The sequence below is a fragment of the Pistacia vera genome, unplaced genomic scaffold, assembly GCF_008641045.1.
Source record: "Pistacia vera cultivar Batoury unplaced genomic scaffold, PisVer_v2 Contig501, whole genome shotgun sequence".
NCBI classification, from domain to species: domain Eukaryota; kingdom Viridiplantae; phylum Streptophyta; class Magnoliopsida; order Sapindales; family Anacardiaceae; genus Pistacia; species Pistacia vera.
The window spans coordinates 413,812-421,909 of record NW_022196337.1 but is presented as its reverse complement, the minus strand read 5'-3'; positions in this window follow the sequence as shown (position 1 = coordinate 421,909).

Sequence of the window (8,098 nt, the reverse complement as noted above, 5' to 3'; positions counted from 1 at the left end):
ACAACATCTCTCAAACTTCATCTCAAAATCCAATCTCAATACACATTAAAACACTTCTCATACATGGAATCTATCCAACAACTACAACAATAGCTACTCATCTCATTTCAATTTTCTCATTAATCATACTACATACTGATCATGCATACATCTCTACACAAAAAGCTTGTTTAAAACTCAAGTTGGTTGGATTTACTTACCTTGTGCAAAGATGGCTTCTTTAGCACTTTTCCTTCCTTTTGTGGACTTGTCTCTTCTCTACAACTCAAAACAACCACAAGGACAGCAACAACACAATAAGACTTCACTATAAATACAAGAAAACTCACATCTAAAGCATGAATTCTTACCTTAGAAAGCTTTAGATGAAATCTCTACTCAAAACCCCTCTTAAATCCCTTAGAACTCTTGAAAAATTGGGTGGAGAAATTGAGAGAATATGGGCAAATGGAAGAGGCGGTGGAATGAATAAATAAAGGCTTTCTCTACACTTTACTTCTTTTTAGTTCATATTATAAGCATCTTTTCCCATTTTGCCCTTACTTTTCTTTGAAAATTCCATCTATATCCTTTGATTCCTTTCAAATATACCTCCATCCAAACACAATCTCTACTAAATTTCCTTTCATTTTACTCCCAATTTTTCCTACTAATTAGGGGTAGAATGGTCATTGTGTCCCAAAAGAAGAATTCTCTAGAAAACTCAAGAAACTTTGTATTAGGCTCGTCGCCGCAGCGAAGAACTTTGCGTCGCCCCGGCGAAACAGGGCAGAACCTACCCGTGGGTGCAACTCCTCCTCCTCGCCGCGGCGAAGATTATTCTTCGCCCGGCGAAGATTGGATTTCCAAACTTCACCAAAATTCAACCAATTTCAAGGTAACCAATCAACCAACTCAACATACATGAACAAATAAACTCAATTGAAGCTGAAATAGTAAACTTTTAACTAATACAACAAATCTTAAATACGTACCTCAAGTGGGATATTACACAACTGGTGCCCACTGCATCACATTGTCGCTAACTGATGGGTCCTTATAAATTTCGTTAATATTGTCTACACATATCTATACTGCATCTTCAGCACTATTTTTACTTACAACTGAACTCTTCCTTCTGAAGTCAGAACAACTAAAAGCGGTAGAACCCTAAACTGGCGGGATAACTCTTTTTAACCAAAGTTTGCCAATTAACAGAGTACAAAAACAAAGGCTTCATTTCTTTAACGTCAGTTCCCTTTTTACTAACAACAGTGTTAGTCCTCTTTTGGATTTAATTTTGAGTGCAACTTGCTCATGTCCTTAACATCGTCCCCTCAAGCAAACTCAAAATTGACTTCAGACTTAACGAAAGAAAGATACCAACACTTCCATCATAAAAAATGACTAGTACTTCAATTTCTATCAAACATACTAATATCACCTTAGTAATACTTCAACCACATATTAAAAAAAAAAAACAAAAAACAAAAAAAACCCTATACTTCTTATATAAAAAAAAAAAACACCAACACTATAGTAGCAATACACATCAGGTTCACCAATACTTTAACTTCTATCAAACATACCATAGAACTTCAATCTCCGTAATTCAATCCTTCAACTTCTTATAAAAAATACCAATATTGCAGTAGCAATTAAACACACCAATACTTCAACTTCTATATCACACCACAAGACTTCAATCTTCTTATCAAACACACTAACAACTCTAAGTGAACAAAGAAAGGACGCGTATAATAAACGAAAATCAATGCAATGTCAATAAACGAAAATACATCAGCTTCTAAAAATTTGAAATCAGATTCAATGTGCTGAATGTGAGAGAACTAAAGAATCAAAAATTGTACTTACGGGAGGTTAGGGACTGCCTCGTATTGGATGAATGAAGGAAGCCAAGAAGATCAATTGAAAGATGAAGATGCGTGGAGAAGAGATGAAGTTAGGTTCTGAATTTCGAAAATTCGGGCAACAACGATTAAGATGAAGACGCGTCAGAAGAGGTGAAGATGCGTGGGGAAAAGATATGAAATTTGGGTTGTGCGTTTGGGAAATTTGGGGAAAAAGCTAGGGCAAAGATGTGTGGAGAAGAGATATGAAATTGGCAAAAATGCTTGTTTTATATAGGTTAAGGTATTCTGTAAATAACTTAAAAAACTAAGGGTTCTAATTAGTTGTTTAATTTTGAAATATAATTCTATTTTGCAAATAAGTCTATTTGTAACTAAAAATTTAGTCAGTAAAGAATTAGTGTTAGTTGCCTATAATTTAGGTCTGGCGGGAACAAATAATTTGGGGGGAATATGAACTTTTTTACTTAAATTGGCTGTATATACTTTGGGGCCCTTGTAATTACTGTCCAAATATGAGATATTTTGGTAATTTCATTTTTCTATAACTAATCATAATAGTTACTAATAAATCCCTAATTATTCGCAACTAATTTAGCTACTAAGGGGTAGTTGCAAAAAATTGTTTTTTGTAACAAAAAATGTAGATGCAAAATATAATATTTTAGATGCAAATTATTAAATTTTGGAGGGAAAATTCACCCGGAAAAAATTGCAACTAAATTTATTAGTCACTAAAGCAACCGGTTCTGTGACTAACAAAATAGTCGCAAAAAATTAACTTTAGATGCCAAATGTTGGAACATGTGGGCCCCAAAATTTTAATCCTCTTTGCTCGACTAATGTCAATTTTGTTGCTAAATGTAGCATTTCTGCAACTAATTCTGGTTAGTTGCTAAAAAATTGGTTGCAAAATGTCAGTTTTCTTGTAGTGAGGATAGAAAGTTAAAGTGCTTTTATTACATGCAATTCATGCCTAGTGGTGGTGAATAAACCTTCAATCTCATTCTTTCATATTTTTCTCTTTCGTGAATATTTGCTGCCTTTACGTTGTTTGATGTTAGTTTATTCGTCTTTGTTTAGTTTTTATAATTCGTGACAAAACTCTTTTTAAATATAGATAGTTAGTTAAGTTTACAAATCCTTTGCGGAAAAGACCCTTACAACACTATACTATACACGACATTGCTATGGGTTTCAAGTGAAGTAAAATTAGGTGTTGCATTTGCTCGTATCAGTGAGCTCATTTTCTCCTTCATAAACCAGGAACATGTTCTTAGTCCTTCTTAGGTACTTAAGGATGTTCTTCACAGCTATCCAGTGATGCTCACCTAGATCCAATTGATATCTACTACAAATGCTTAGTGCACATGAGACATCAATTCAAGTACATAACATGGTGTACATGATGGATCTAATTGCAGACGCATATGGTATCTTGCTCATCTTACCTCTCTCTTCTGGTGTTTTTGGACACATGTCCTTAAAAGGATAAATGCCATTTGACATTGGAAGGAATCCTTTATTTGATTCTTCTATGCTGAATCTTTTCAGCAACTTGTCGATATATGTACTCCGACTTAGGTCAAGCAACTTATGCGATCTATCTCGATAGATTTTTATACTGAGGATTTAGGCTGCTTCTTCTAAGTCTTTCATGGAGAAACGCTTGGATAACCAAGTCTTTACTGATTGCAAGTTCGGTATATCATTCCCGATTAGAAGTATGTCATCAACATATAACACCATGAATACTACTGCACTCCCACTGGTCTTTCTATAAACATAAAGCTCATCTTCATTTTTGAGGAAAGCAAACTCTTTGATGGCTTCGTCAAAACGAATATTCTAGCTCCTTGAAGCTTGCTTAGGTCCATATATGGACCTTTGTAACTTGCCTACCTTTTTTACCTCTCCCTCGAGAACGAAACCATCGGGTTGTGTTGTATAGACATCCTTCACAAGGTTTCATAGTCATGGTCTGCAGCAATTGCAAGCAAAATCCAAATGGACTTTAGCATCGCTACAGGTGAAAAGGTTTCATCCTAGTCAATGCCATGTTTTTTTTTGAAACATTGGGCAACTAGCTGTGCTTTATAGGTATGCACATTACTGTCCATGTTAGTCTTCTTCTTGAAGAACCATTTACACCCTGCAGGTTTTACCCCTTCAAGTGGATCCACCAGAGTCCATATTTGGTTCTAATACATGGAGTCCATTTCAAATTTCGTGTCTTTAAGCCATTTAGTGGAATATGGATATTCATAGGTTATGGGTTCATTGTCTTCATAGACTAATACGTCACCGTGTTGAGTTACGAGAAAACCATATCTCTCAGTCTTGCGACGTACTCTCCTAGACCTACACAGCTCTTGTGTCACCATAGGTGGTTTACTTGGTGCCACATTTCGTGGAGTGACCTCTTTATGATGTTTAACCGTCTTAGGTGGCACATTATCTTGTCTTTTGTATGGTGTATTTTATGGAATTAGAACTTCATTAAGTCTTATCTTCCTCTCACTAGTTCTTCTTTGAAAAAATTCCTTCTCCAAGAAGACCCCAGTTCGAGCAATAAATACGTTGTGCTCTTCTGGATGGTAGAAGTAGTATCCTTTTGTTTCTTTAGGATACCTCATAAAAATACATTTCTCAGATTTTGAGGCAAGCTTATTTGATTTCAATTTTTTGACATAAGCTTCACAATCCCAAATTCTCAAATAAGACAATACGGGCTTATGTCCATGCCAAAGTTCATATGGTGTCTTATTTATAGATTTTGACGGCACACAGTTTAGTGTGTGAGCTGCAGCCTCTAGGGCATAGTCCTAGAATTAGGTATGTTTAGCTCAATTTGTCATACTTGGCATAGTTGTTACCTTGAGAGTTTTTTTATTGTCTAATTCAAGAACATACAAACTATTATGAAACAGTTCCACAAAGAATATTATTTATACTAAAAGATAACAAACCATTAGTAATAAAATCTAATATTCTAATTTGTCCAAAGTGGACACATAATTAAAATTCTTTGAAATTGAGTGAACATAATTGTCATCTTTAAGTCATGATATCAAGCCCATAGGCAAAGACAAATAATAAGTCTCTATAGCAAATGCAGCAACATACACTCCGTTTCCAACTTGTAGGACCACATCTCTTTTGGCGAGCGATGTACTCTACCATAGTCCCTGCATATTGGTAAAATATGAGAACCACATCTAGTGTCAATGACACAAGATGTAAGAGGAGATTGGTTAAACTCAATAATTAACATACCTGATGTAGAAGCTGTAAGTAAATGATCAGATTCGCGCAGTGGAAAAATGACGAATTAAAACGAATCGATCAATTACTCTAAACCAAAATCCAGGCAAAGATTATATTGTTTACATATTATGATAAAAAATTAATTAAATAGTAAATCATATAGGGATTAGTATTTACTTACGAACGTAGGAGGCTCCTTCAATGTCTCTTATTTTTGACCTCGCTTTCCGATTCAAAGTAGAATCGCACTCATGTCATCCACACAAAGACAATACATAGAACCCGCTGTTGTTTTGCTAGAACAAAAGGCTTCAAGAATCAAAAAAGAGAAAAAGAAATTTTCTTCTTCTACCAATGTGAAAAATGTGAAAGGGAGAGAATGGGTGGCTAGGGTTTTTAATTTTAATAAATGTGTTATTGTGTTTTAATTTAAGTTGCACTTATATAGTGCAACTAATTAAAACCCTATTCCACTTAGGAATAGCCATGGGCTTCAACCCTAATCCATCCTTGCAACCAAACAACCCTTAATGGTATTTTAATTTTAATTAATTATTATTAAAATCCAGTAATATTAATATATTAAAATATATTAATATTAAATAATAATAATTCATTTAAATATATGAACATATATATTTAAATATAATCTCACCAATTTTAATTTCAATATTAAAATTGAATGCAGGCAACAATCTCAGTAAATTTAATTGCATTGTGAGATTACCAAAACACCCATTCATCCTAAAAAACGAAAATACCCTTTCACAAACTGATTCTTAAATTATCTTTTAAGTGTGTGACCCATAGGCTCCTTATTATATCGGCAGTGAGTAGTCTCGCAATTGCCACCAATCAATCGTCTCACTACACACAAACCAAGATTGGCCCCTACAAGGCATCATGGCCATCTAATAGATTCAGATTTAGATTTAGGGAAATAGCTACCTATCAAGAATATGGTTACCGTGCACTCAAATCCTTTCATCATTCGTTATCTCATCAAGGCTGAGGTACAAAAATAGTGTCAACCTTAGATATCCTTGATATCTTTGTATTCAGTTATTGGACCAATGAGTAGGATAATGAATTAGATTGAGCAACAACTCAATCCCACTGTGGTCACAGATTTAATGTCATTGCCATTTACTGAATTACGCAGTGAGATAACTTCTTCCGTACTGGGAGTGATGAATCCTTTGTCGATCCACCATAGTCTTGATACACATCTCGATGCAGCCAATCACTATCGTTCTGGTAGTCTTGAATGAAACCACGTTGGGCTAGTGTCAAACTACATCAATTGGTGTACAAAACGCTTCGGTGATCTCAAGTCTAAGGATCACATGCACCACCATCCGTTAGAAGATTTATTCCATAGACATTGGGGTTACTATCCATATGGAATCCTCTGGTGGGTCTATCTAGTGAACTTGCCTACAGCAAGCACCCATGCGTTGCAACAGGTTGTCGGCAAACAACCTTGACAAGTGAGATTAGTCATTGCCTTACTACATGGTCGTTCAACACTATGATAACCTTACCGTATTATTTGTGTCCTTGGTCAGAATAATACTGGGGCTACGAACATTTCTAGAATGGCCACCATATGTGATCATAGGGTTCTCATTATCAAGATTTGGAACACTTGATACCCTCGTTAGGGTTCTACCATCCTAATGACATATATCAATACATACAATTATGATTTACACGATATAGAAGAAAATACCTTTTATTGATAAATAAACATTATTACAAAGAGTCAATACTACAAAATTGATTGGCTTTAGGGCACCTACTCTAACAATCTCCCACTTGCACTATAGCCAATCATTCATATATTTAATACCGAATGACCTAAGTGCTTTTCATGCTTCTACTGCAATAGAGGCTTCTTCAGTGGATTGGCAAGATTGTCATCAATATTTACTTTGCTAATCTACACATCTTTCCTCTCAACCATTTATCTGATGAGATGAAAACGTCTAAGTATGTGTTTGGATCGCTGGTGAGACCATTGTTCCTTCGCTTGAGCTATTACTCCATTGTTTTCTGATACATTTACAAGTCCTAAAACACTTGTAAACATGAGTGGACAAGGAATTTCAAGTCCTAAAACACTTGCTAATTCGGTTGAATTGAAGAATTTCACTCCAAGTCCTAAAACACTTGGTTTGTGGAATGTGGAAAGCAATGGAGGCTATTCGGCCCAAGCAAGTTCCAAGGAGGGAGAGAGTCCAAACATTTCTGCCCAAGCCACTCCAAGCCCAAGCATAACAATGGAAGCTCAAGTCCACCAAGAAAGAAGTCCAAGTGTTGAAAAAGCTCAATCCGGCCCAAGTTGCATTCCAAAGGGGAAGATCCACATGACCCCTTATTTGATCCATTTACATGATTCTCAAGGCCCAAATTCTTACACCCTTATTAATAGACTTAATTAGGATCATTGATTAGTTTTGATCTAATGAAAGTAAGCTTAGACAACTAATGGGGTGGTTAAAGACATAGATCCTAGAATTAGGAAATTGTGTCTCTTTTGCATTAAATAGGCATGGCCTTGATTTTTGAATGAATAGCTTGTAATATTTAGCTAATTTTATTTCATTTTCTTGTATTTGTAATTTACTTGTTTATCCTTGTATTTGTCTATATAAGGGCAACTATTTCCATTGTAACATTTAGTTTTTGAAATATATGAAATTGGTTTATCCATTTGAGAGAACTTTGTGTTCTTTGTTTGTGCATTCTTTATCCAAGTCTTGGCAAGGGGATTTGGTGGTGAATCAATTCAAGTTGGTAGAATAATCCTTTATGCTTGAAGTGTTTCTACTTGTCTTGGTCTGGATTTGCAAGTAAGTGTGAGTTTGTTCATGTTTATGTTTGGCCGAATTTCTACCTGGTTTTAGGGCATGTTTTGTTGTTGAATTGGTTGGATATGGATCATTTTCACAATAGACATCTATTGGATCAACAATAGT